The following is a 12,966-nucleotide window of genomic DNA, read 5'->3' as shown; positions in this document are numbered from 1 at the left end:
TTTTTTTATGTTAACAAACTTTATGTCTAACAATTTTAAGTTTCAACATGCATGACAGTATATTTTGTGTATGTGTAATAAATAAATAAGCTTAAAAAGCTTTTATTGCATATACATTAAATTTTAAAACTCCTTTAGTTATTTTGAGACAGTCTTTCAACTTGTGATGCCTTAGAGAATCATTAGAAATCTATATAAAAATAATTGCTTTAAGTAACCTAATTTTTCCCTAAAAAAGAATTAAATCAATGTCTACACATTAGTAAACTACTGTTTCCACATTTAATAGAATTAAATCATGATCTACACAAGATCCAAGGAGTACTGAGAGTCATGAGACAGAATACACACACACACACACACACACATATATATCCAGTTTTCTTTATAAACAAAATTTTCAAATTTGAACTATTTAAGACAGGTTGAAGAAAAAAGCAAACATGCCTAACAAAAACTTTAAGGATGATTTCATCATTACGGGTCAACTGTTTATTTGACATTCATGAACTAAAAATCTGATTTTTAAAACTGGTCTTAAATTCTGATCAGAATGTCCCTGGAGTTCAAGTTTCCTCCAGGGAATCCAAGAGGTCAAATCATACTTTTGCTGTTGACCATGATCATTTACGTTTATTTAGAAGTGTATACTGGAATGTTTCAGAGACAAACTGTGTTGTAACACCATAGCTCTAATAATGTTTAACTCATAGTTCTAATTGCCATCGGAATATATATGATTATGCATGCTTATATCTTAAATACTATACTTTTAATTTTTAATATATTAAAAATAAAATATAAAGCCAACTTAAAAGGCTTATCAAAATCTGAATTTGTTTTTATTTTTATGTATTTTATCAGCATAAAACCGTTTAATTAATTGTGGTACAGTCATATAATAGAATATGAAAATCACGGAGCCATAAGACAGAAAACAAACATAAAACAGAAATAATGTTCCGTTTTCTTTGTAAACAAATTTTTCAAATATTAACTATTTAACATAGTTCAAAGAGAAAAGCAAACACGCACAACTGAAGCTTTAAATATCATTTTAATATTAAGGGTACATTTATAATTTGACATGCATGAACTATATATTTGGTTTTCAAATGTGTTTTTAAGTTGTGAGATGAGCATCCCCAAAGTTCAAATTTCACGTAGAGAATCCAAAACTCAAATCATACTTTTGTTATCGACTATTTTCAATCTCATTTTTAGAAGTGTATACTGCACTATTTCAGGAAAATAATGTGTTACAACAGCATAGCTTTAATGGTCCATAGGTCACAGTTTTCATTTTTATTAAAGTAGATGATTGTGCATGGTTATACTTGAAATTCTTTAGTTTTAATTTCTAATATATCAAAAATCAGTAGATGAAACCAACTTAAATAAGACTGAAATTTGCATTTGCTTTTATTTTTTGCGTAAACAAACTTTAGTTGTGGTGCAGTTATATAACGGAATTTATATAAAGAATGCAATAAAAACAAAACCAGAGCTAGTTCTGTCTATTATGGATGGATCTTACAATATAATGCTGATCAAATAAAGAATGTTACAGAAAATTACACACAATGTACAATTATTTACATATTAGAAGTTAAAAACAAATTCTACATATTATCTATGACTGTGCATATATGTTGTATTATGTTTAAGCATGTATAGGAATAATTTTTTAAAAACTAGTTTAGACAATTGTTTACCTCTAAACAATGAAAAGACACTAAAGCCAAATGCTTCAGAATCACAGTTTTACAAATATAATTATAAAGAAATGATTACTTCTCCCATTTTTAAAAACTAGGGGTACCACACACAAACACACATACACATGCACACAGGCACAAACATGCACACCACACACACACACACACACATACACACGCACAGAGTAAGCTAAATCAGAATAACTGATTTCCTTAGGATGCTTCAAATGACTACATCCACATGAGGTAACCAATGTTTAAACACAATTGGCATGTCAAAAAGTGAAGCTTTCTCTGCAGTAAAGGGTAGAATTTGAATCAAGTTTTGAACAGGAAAAATATTAGAGTTTAAAAATTCATCTTCTTGAATCTTTAAGTCATACAGATATTCCCAATACAAAACATTACAGTATCAGAACATAAAAATAGAAACACCTGAAATTAAAGCTAATTTTTAAAAAAACTAATTAAAATTCATGTTCTTGTAAATAATCAGTTTTTCAAACGTGGATACCACTATGGACATTATTAACTCAAATATTTCCATAATATTTGAAAAATAAACATTGGGGACATGAGACTAGTAATATGTCAACTATTGAAATATTCAGTTTAATATAGTTGAACTGTAAAATTACCTGCTCTCAATGTTTGTTTATTCCTCCATTCTAAAGCTTTATTTGGAACAGAGTTTTGCATTTCAACAGCAGGCTAAATGGGTTTAGAAGAAAAATGATTAATAACGAATGTATACTTCACAAAATACATAGTTAATAAATAATTCAAGATAAAATTATAAAACTCAATACCTCAAAGTCAGAAGGCTTTTCAGTAGACTCTAAAGCAAAAGAGATTTGTTATCAGTCATAGGTAAATATAACAAAACCAACCACAAATGAACCCAGTGATAGTATCTAACTGAGTCCTCTTGCTCAGCTTTGAGAATGATTCCTTTAGGTTTAGGAGATTTTCTTTTGTTTGTTTCTTTAGGACACTCACATGACAGAAATACACTGAAGAAACTAGGAATCTACGGTTCATCAAACATGCACTTAAGATTTCAAAAGTGAGAATGTGTTTTGCATGCAAAATGTGTTGATATTAATATGTATATGCTGAGTGATGAAAGCATAAATGATCTTTGATCAGAGGAGCAAATCATGACCCTGAAAAAATAAATGTCAAAGCTGAACATAGAATCCTACACCATATGTTTAATGAAATACATTAGAATAATTTATATCATTACATTCATCATGTTCTTTAATTTGTCCTACAATTGAGACGGTACACCGTTATGATGAGAGTTCAGCTGAATGCAGAAATGACATCTCATCACTGAACGTGTTACAAATTGATCAGCTTAGATATTTACTTAGGGGATAATACTAAATAAAATATTCATTGTTTTCCATATCCATGTGGTGTAATCATATGCCTACATTTCTGTATCCTCTAGTTTATCCTCAGAAATTTTCTTGATTCACTCATGTAAAAAATATAAACAAAATTCATTTAAAAGTTTGTGTAATGAGCTTTCAATATTGGCACGGTTATGTGAAAATTTATGGCAACATACTTATTACATACAAATAATATTTTATATTTTTAAATCAGGAAAATACTTATTTAAAAAAATTTTAGAATTCAAGTAATAAATTCAGTATTTTTTTGTTTCTAAAAATTAGTCTGCTTTATTAAGTGTCTAATGGATTTTTATAGAACAACAATTTTACCAAAACAATTTGTTTCATTAAAAATAAAGCCAATGCTCTTAGATTCAAATATTTCTCATTTGAATAGCTAATGTCAACAAAATATATACCTTTTATGCTGATAGTAATAGAGAAAACTAAAAAGTCACCATAGTTTACTCCAATTCTAGTAATCCTCCGCTTCCGGTAGTCTCTGGAGTACCCAAAATCTAATCTTCTGGAGTGCAAATATTGTAAATGCATCTGAAGTGAATTCACTCAAGTTTCCTATTCAGAAACTCCAAAGTTGCCTGGCTATCTTCTTTCTTGCCCCATTTCCTGCCTCACAATCCCTCTTCCTTAGCCAAAATAATGTCCACATCTGTGGTCTTCATTTTTCCCATTCAATATCTTTTAAAATCAATTTTCCCAACACTTTCTTTCTCTTTGATTAGGAATAGTATCTGACACCTGTAATTATTATTTCTTTACCACTTTTTCCCCTCTGACCAGAAACAGATGCAGAAATAAAAGCAATATAATGCTTTCCCTTGACCCTGTTATGTCTTGATCTTCTATCCAATTGCCCTTCTTCCAGATTTTTCCAAAGGAAAGGCTATTCTCTTGCTACTTAAGAGTGAGGTCCAAGGACCACCAGCACCAGCATCACCTGAGAACTTATTTAAAATGCCAGAATCCCAAGTCTGCTGAATCACAATGTGCACTGTTAAAAAGATATTCAGCTGATTTTATAAAGTGTGAAAACTTCTGGTCTATACTGAGTGTATTTGACAAATTATATACACGCATGGCTGTGCCAATATGCTTATATTCACCTATTGCAGATAAAACACAACTCTCTATGGTCAGTTGCTTCCATCCCTAATGCCTTCCCACCAGTGAGAAAGACAGGAGTGACAACATGTTTGCTGTAATTCCCTGGCAACTTTTGGTAATGGAAGGTCACTTTTTATTCTTCCCAGCTTTCTAATCATGCTCTATCTTTCTGTAAAGAATTATTTTATTTTACCATTCTCCATTATATAAACCTGCTTCTTGTTCCCTCATGGACTCCCTGTCTTCCTTGGTCTTCATTCCCTCTTTTACTCCTTTCTTCAGGTATATTGAATTTAAACTAATAATTCAGCTCTATTTTTGGCACTCTCAATATAATCTGTTGCTAACACCTGAGAAGACATGTAACTTTCACTCCTTTTGTCCTTCCATGCTACGCATTTAAAAATAATTTCTTTATTGTCAGAGACATCAGTCCTCATGCTTTTAGACAAATAATTGGTCAAATGATGTTTTAAATAAAAAATGGTTCTTACCTTCTATTTTGCCATTTATTGTCTTTATTTCTTTTTGATATAGGCCTCAGTTAAAAATTAACATAATTCTGTGTATCACTCACAGAGATAATCTGTTAAAGATAATATTAATAAATAATTTCTTTTTTTTACTATTTTTTTGTTTTGTTTTTTCTGAGACAAAGCCTCACAGGGTTGCCCAGTGATATGATCTAGGCTCACTGCAACTTCGGGCTCCCAAGACCAAGTGATTCTTCTGCCTCACCGTCACGAATAGCTGGGATGACAGGCATTAGCCACCACACCTGGCTAAATTTTTGTATTTTTAATAGAGACAGGATTTCACCATGTTGGCTAGGCTGGTCTCAAACACCTGACTTTAAGTGATCCACCCACCTTGCCCTACCAAAATACTGGGATTACAGGTGTGAGACACCATAGCCTGCCTCAATAAATAATTTCAATTTAAAAATAATAATAACAAGCATCATATTTTTCATTTAAAATCTTTTTTAAAACAAAATTTTTTACTCTAAAGGTAATTAGATTTAAGGCTGTTCACATATTGAAAACCAAAACATTCAAGAGAAAACCTCAAATACGCTCTATAAATCATGCTTATCTTTTATCTTCATGTGACTACTGAGTGGGTTACTGAACAAAGAAAATAAATCATATTCCACTAATTCAGAATTAATTATCCACTGACACTAACAAATATGGGCATTTCCTAAACAAAATACAACACAATTGGGTAAACATTTGACATATGCATAACAAGTAGATTTTTTTACAAAACACACGCATGAAGAGAATTTTCAGAGTATGTCATGCAGAGTAGGAATAGAATTCTGTAAAAGCTGTTTCACTTAGGAAAACAAAGACTTAAGATAATAAGAATAAATTTTACAAGTTTTTTGCTGATAAAGAACTGTGTGAATAAAAGATTCATAAGGAAAACATATTTTTGTTATTTTTAAATGAAAGCAAACAATCATTAGATAAAGTGTGCAATTCATTCTTAAGACATAACTTCAAAAAAGTAGAGCAAGCCTTCATAAAAAGAGAAAAATAAAAGCATGTATTCATGAAACATCTAACATGTGCCAGACACGTATTTGCAGATTTTTCTTCACCTTAGAATAATGAGGATGATGATGATGGTGGTGGTTACCCCACTTTCTACATCCTAGTCGTTCTAGGTTGTTAAGAACAAAATGATGAACAAATATATTCCACTGTTCTCTCTGTTCGGAATGTTTTGCTCCTAAACTTTCATATGGCATACTCTTCATCTTTGAGATGGAGATTAAATGGCAGTCTCAGACAGATCTACTCTGACCATAGAATTCCACTGCCACTCCCATAACTGCTAATTATAAAGTTCTTCAATTTTCTCTAACCAAACATTCTCTGTTTTGTTTTTAAGAAAAATTTATAATGACTTATAAGTGTTTTGTTGTTGTTGTTTTTGGTTTTTTTTGTTTTGTTTTGTTTTGTTTTTGAGATGGAGTCTTTCAAGTCCCAGGCATTATCGTTTTAAGTCTGTGCCATGCTTACCTGTCTACACTTTAAACTCTTTCTCTCTGAATCCAATTAGAGCCTTTGTATATCTAGATATACACAGAATTATGTATTTGCCCATAAATGAACACAGAGAAATTATTTAGTTTTTAGACAAACTCAACTTCAGAACCCAAATAGATTCCTAGTGCCTTCTAAGTCCTATTTTCTTTGCACTATTATTCACATTGGCTTCAAATTAATCCTGCAATTAGCAGAATTGCACTATGCAGCTATTATCTACTTGGCACATGATTATAGCATGTTCTGATAAATGCTGGGGAAAATAAATGCTTTCTTCTTTTTTTTTTTTTTTTTTTTGCTTTTCTTTGAGATGGATTCTCACTCTGTCACCCAGGCTGGAAGGCAGTGGCGGATCTTTGCCTGCTCTCAAGCTCCACCTCCTGAGTTCACACTTACCTCCTGCCCCCAGCCTCCTACAGCCAGACTACAGGCACGCACCACCAAACCCCACAATTTTTTATGTTTTTAGTAGAGACAGTTTCACCATGTTAGCCAGGATGGTCTCACTCTCCTGACCTCATGATCACCCACCTTACGGACACATGCAGAGGTGAGAGTATAAAGTCACATCATCTTTTTATGTTTTAAGATTACTCATTACTTAAGTTTTAAAATAGCAACAACAACAACAATACACATACCTCAGAATCTGAAGATTCTGTATCTCCTTTTTGTCTTGATTCTGATGTGGGTATCTTATCTACAAAATGTTATTCACAGACACATATATGAGAACATTTATTACTGTAAATTGTAATACCATATACAAATCTATTGCCATTTATGGGTATTTCAAAAACAAAACTAACAGCAAAATAGAATTGTGAATTGTAAAGCTGTGTCTGCAAAGTAGTCTGATAGCATGAAGAAAGATATCAGAAAATATTTTTTTAAATAGCCATTGTATTTCGGTCTATAAAATTGTTTTGTAAATAATAGCACTTAAGCATAGAAAGATTTTCAGAGATATTCACTAATGTACCACTACTATTATTTTGGTATAAAATTAAAATTGTCATTACTTGTTTGATCTTGTGGAGCTTGTTCAATAATGCCAATATCATTTTCTTGTTGTCCAGTTACTGTCTTTGTTGCTTCCTCTATTACAAACAATAAACAAAAGCAACAACAACAAAAATAAACTTCAGGAAAAAAATGTGTTTATTCACTCACACAATTTATCAGTAAGACAAAAGAGAACAACAAGAAAAAACATACACTGTATCTATCAAATCATAGGCACTATCCTGGGAGAAGCAGAAAATATACATGGAAGACAGGTTCTGGCCTATATTCAAGAAATGGTAGAGATATATGAAACAGAAAAAGAACAGAAAAGTATAATTCACCAGTTCTACAATTTAAGTCAATAAAATGCATAAGAGTACAAAGGAGATAACAATTAGTTTTACCTGAAAAGTAGAGAAAATGTCGCCATAATGGGGCCGTATTTGGAAGGACAGGCAAAGTGCAGAGTCAGGATACAAAGATCGAAAGCAACAGCATGTGCAAATAATAAGGCATGTGAAACAACGTAAGCAAATCTGAGGGATGCCAAAGTGATGTGATAAAACTGGAACACAGTCAGAGCAAATGAGTTGAAGAGACAAAAAATGGGACCGAACCATGTAAGATATGTGTCATGCTAGAATGTGGAACCCTAACCTCTTCAGGTAATGGGCATCCCAACACATGTGCAGATGAGTTACACTATTACAAATATATTTTAGAAAGGTGACCCTTCCAGTGATGTAAAGCATAGATGAACATGGGGAGATGGGGCAAAACTAGAAAGGAGTACTTCAAAATTATAGGTAGATGGTTAATTATGGTAATAAGATATGGAAAATTATAAGAAGGTAGATAATACAAATTTTGGTGTGTGACTGGCTTGGTGACCTGGAGGAGGGTTGAAGTGCAGGGATGGAGACAGTTTGGAAGTGTTTGAGCAGTTCATGGCCTTTGTAGGCATGCATTAGGAAACCAGGACACTGGAGTAGATTGGCAAAGAGTCAGAAAAGAGGTGGGGTGAAAAGAATTAAAGAGATAAATGGAGAAGATGGAGTCATCTAAGGGGGCTTGGAAGAAAGATCTGGATAAATACATTTGAGTATGAGATGACCTAAAGAAGGAGGAAAATTACATAGTGATAAGAAAAATAAATATTTATAAGATAGACTAAATGGGTAGAATTAAGCAACACAAATCTATGCAGACTGTTGAAATTTTGAAAATGAAATTAAAGGAGAGAGAAAAACGTGGGATTAAGTTTCTAAGTTATATATTTCCAAATTTGTTCCAAGAATATAATTTTATTGATATAGGTAAATATTTCTGAAATATTATTGCAATAGGCATCTTTGAATTGAATGAAAACATTTAAATCTACAACAACAAGATTCTGTAAAACCACTTTTATAAAAACCTTGAAATTTTTAATTGTGCAAGAGAAATGCTTACCTATAGAATTATGAGGCATTTTTAAGTACTACTATAAAGTGAGATAGAAATGTGAAACCCCGCTTTAAAATTCACATGCTTTTCTTATGTTCCTGTAAACAATATAATACTAACTCGAATTGCCTATTTACACCATATAGGATGAGACAGTTTAAAATTGGAGAAAAGATCTCACATAAAGAAAATTAAGCAATAATTCCAGCCAGAGACAATAGTTTATATATATATATCTATGATTGTCAAGCAGGATTCAGTATTCACAGGTGAAGAAAGAAACGAAAAACTTCAAGTCAACAGGATTCCTGAGTTTTAGAAACAAACAAATATATAAAGGGTTTAACATGAATGCTAATAAGGCTTCCTGGAAATAATATAAAATATCTCCACTGTAAGAGATATATTTAAAAGTAAAAAGTGGGGGGGCGGAGCAAGATGGCTGAATTGGAAGAGCTCCAGTCTCTAGCTCCCAGTGCCAGTGACACAGAAGACAGGTGATTTCTGCATTTTCAACTGAGGTACTGGGTTCATCTTACTAGGGACTGCCAGACAATCGGTGCTAGTCAGCCGCTGCAGCCCGACCAGCGAGAGCTGAAGCTGTGCACGCCTCACCGGGAAGCACAAGGGGAAGGGAATCCATTTTCCTAGCCAGGGGAACTGAGACACACAACACCTGGAAAATCGGGTAACTCCCACCCCAATACTGTGCTTTACCAAGGGTCTTAGAAAACAGGCACACCAGGAGACTATATCCCACTCCTGGTCGAGAGGTCCCACGCCCATGGAGCCTCCCTCATTGCTAGCACAGCAGTCTGCACTCTAACTGCAAGGCAGCAGCCAGGCTGGGGGAGGGGCCCACCATTGCTGAGGTTTTCAAGTGCAAACAAAGCCGCTGAAGTTCTCGAACTGGGTGGAGCTCAAGCAGCAGCTCAAAGAAGCCTGCCTGTCTCTGTAGACTCCACCTCTGGGGACAGGACACAGCTGCCCAACAAAAAGCAGCAGAAACCTCTGCAGACCCAAACGCACTCTGTCTGGACAGCTTGAAGAGAGCAGTGGGATTCTCCCAACGTGGGAGGTTGAGATCTGAGAATGGGACAGACTGTTTGCTCCAGTGGGTCCCTGACCCCTGAGTAGTCTAACTGGGAGACATGCCCACTAGCAGACTAACACCCACTTCACAGTGGGTGGAGTACCACCCCTGGAGAGAAAGATTCCAAAGCAAGAATCGTGACAGTACACCTTGCCCAAAGCAATATTCTATCTTCTGCAGACTCCTCTGCTGCTGGGATACCCAGGCAAACAGGGTGGGTCTGGAGTGGACTCAAGCAATCTCCAACAGACCTACAGCTGAGAGTCCTGACTGTTAGAAGGAAAACTGGAACAGGAAGGCCCACACCCAAAAACCCCATCAGTACGCCACCATCATCAAAGACCAGAGGCAGATGAAACCACAGGAAAAAATCGGGGCAGAAAAGCTGAAATTCAAAAATAAGAGCACATCTCCTCTGCAAAGGAACGCGAGCTTATCGCCAGCAATGGATCAAAGCTGATGGAGAATGACTTGATGAGATGAGAGAAGAAGGTCTAGACCATCAAACTTCTCAAGAGCTAAAGGAGGAATTATGTACCCAGCGCAAAGAAACTAAAATCTTGGAAAAAGAGTGGAAATGTTCTGATAACTAGAATAATTAATGCAGAAGGCCATAAACTAACTGACAGAGATGAAAACCATGACACGGTGAAATTTAACAAAATGCACAAGCTTTTAAAAACCGGAATTCGATCACCTGGAAGAAAGAGTATCAGCAATTGAGGATCAAATGAAATGAAATGAAGTAAGAAGAGAAATCTAAAGAAAAAGAAGAAGAAAAGAAATGAACAAAGCCTGCAAGAAGTATGGGATTACAGACAAATCTCCGCCTGATTGGGGTGCCTGAAAGTGAGGGGGGAAAATGGAACCAAGTTGGAAAACACTCTTCAGGATATCATCCAGGAGAACTTCCCCAACCTAGTAGGTTATGGCCAACATTCAAACGGTGTCGCAGAGAACGCCACAAAGATACCTCGAGAAGAGCAACTCCAAGACACATAATTGCTAGATTCACCAAAGTTGAAAGGAAGGACAAATCTTAAGGGCAGCCAGAGAGAAAGGTCGGGTTACCCACAAAGGAAGCCTATCAGACTTATTAGCAGATCTCTCGGCAGAAACTCTCCAAGCCAGTATAGCCAAAGGTTCAAGACTCTTAAGAAAAAGAATTTTAAACCCACAATTGCATATCCAGCCAAACTGTTTCATATAGTTGAGAAACAAAATCCTTTACAGATAGCGTGCCATAGATTTTGTCACCACTAGGCCTACCATAAGAGACCCTAAAGGAAGCACTTTAAACATGGAAAGGAACAAATCGCAATTCAGCCATTGCAAAAACATAAAATGTAAAGACCATCGAGGCTAGGAAGAAACTGCATCAACTAACGAAAGCAATCCAGTTAATATCATAATGGCAGGAACAAGTTCACACATAACAATATTAACTCAAATGTAAATGGATTCAAATGTCTACCCAGTGACAGACTGGAACTGGATAAAGAGGCAAGACCCATCAGTTTGTTGTATTCAGGAGACCCATCTCACATGCAGACACATACATAGGCTCAAAAATAGCATGGAAAAGACACGCCAAAAGGAGAACAAAAAAAATCAGGGTTGCAATACTAGTCTCTGATAAAAACAGACTTTAAACCATCAAAGATCAAAGAGACAAAGAAGGCTATTACAATGGTCAAGGGATCAATCTTAACAGGAAGAGCTAACTCTCCTAAATATATATGCACCCAATACAGGAGCACCCAGATTCATAAAGCAAGTCCTTAGAGACTTACAAACAGACTTAGACTCCCATACACAATAATGGGAGACTTCAACACCCCACCGTCAACATGATGATCACTGAGACAGAAAGTTAACAAGGATATCCAGGAATTGAACTCATCTCTGCAGGAAACAGACCTACTACACATCTACAGAACTCTCCACCCCAAATCAACAGAATACACATATCTCTTCTCAGCACCATATCGCTAATTTATTCCAAAATGGAATACATAATTGGAAGTAAAGCACCCTCAGCAAAATGTACAAGAACAGAAATTATAACAAATTGTCTCTCGGACCACAGTGCAATCAAACCACAACTCAGGACTCAAGAAACTCAATCAAAACCACTCAACTACATGGAAACTGAATAACCTGGGTTCTGAAGACTACTTCTGGGTACATAAATCTAAAATGAAGGCAGAAATAAAGATGTCTTTTGAAACCAATGAGAATAAAGATATTAAACATACCGGAATCTCTGGGACACATTGAAGTTGGTGTGGAGGGAAAATTTATAGCACTAAATGCCCACAAGAGAAAGCAGGAAAGATCTAAAATTGACACTCTAACATCGCAATTAAAAGAACTAGAGAGGCGCGAGCAAACAAGATTCAGCAAAGCAGAAAAGCAGCAATTCAAGAATGAGCAGAACTGAAGGAGATAGAGACACAAAACCTCCAAAACAATAAATCCAGGAGTTATTTTTGAAAAGATCAACAAAATTGATAGACCACTAGCAAGACTAATAAAGAAGAAAAGAGAGCAGAATCAAACAGATGCAAATTAAAATGATAAAGGATATCACCACTGACCCGACAGAAATACAAACTACCACTGAGAATAGGCTAAACACCATGCAAATAAACTGGAAAATCTAGAAGAAATGGATAATTTCCTGACACTTTACACCTCCCACGTTCAGTAAAGAAGCTGAATGCCTGAATAGACCAATAGCAGCCTCTAAAATTGAGGCAATAATTAAATGTCACCAAACGTCCAGAATCCATAGATTCACAGCTGAATTCTATCAGAGGTACAAGGAAGAGCCAAAACACCTTGAAACTATTCCAACCAATAGAAAAAAGAGGGAATCCACCCTAACTCATTTTATGAGGCCACATCATCCTAATTAAAAGCCTGGCAGAGAGACAACAGAAAAAAGAGAATTTTAGACCAATATCCCTGATGAACATAAAACTCAATAAAATACTGGCAAACTGTAGATGCAGCTGCACATCAAAAAAGCTTATCCACCATGATCAAGTGGCTCTCATCCTGCTGGCGTAAGCACAGCAATACGTAACTGAAACGAAGTACAACAA

The 12,966-nt window shown here is 35.0% G+C and overlaps 2 long non-coding RNA genes across 2 annotated transcripts; both read right to left on the bottom strand.

Annotated features, from left to right (window-relative positions):
• Positions 1 to 162: 162 nt before the first annotated feature.
• LOC103881671 lies at positions 163 to 4,784 on the bottom strand. The gene is made up of 3 exons (XR_004181300.1): positions 4,744 to 4,784; positions 2,528 to 2,556; positions 163 to 2,429 (listed from the first exon to the last, which is right to left on the bottom strand). It is a non-coding gene; the product is annotated as an uncharacterized LOC103881671 (long non-coding RNA).
• Positions 4,785 to 4,790: 6 nt separating this feature from the next.
• LOC116272670 lies at positions 4,791 to 7,792 on the bottom strand. The gene is made up of 3 exons (XR_004181299.1): positions 7,332 to 7,792; positions 6,951 to 7,009; positions 4,791 to 4,835 (listed from the first exon to the last, which is right to left on the bottom strand). It is a non-coding gene; the product is annotated as an uncharacterized LOC116272670 (long non-coding RNA).
• Positions 7,793 to 12,966: the final 5,174 nt, after the last annotated feature.

This window comes from Papio anubis, unplaced genomic scaffold (assembly GCF_008728515.1).
Source record: "Papio anubis isolate 15944 unplaced genomic scaffold, Panubis1.0 scaffold1528, whole genome shotgun sequence".
In the NCBI taxonomy this organism is placed as follows: Eukaryota; Metazoa; Chordata; class Mammalia; order Primates; family Cercopithecidae; genus Papio; species Papio anubis.
Note: the sequence above shows the minus strand (reverse complement) of the source record. Positions and strands in the feature narration are given on the sequence as shown.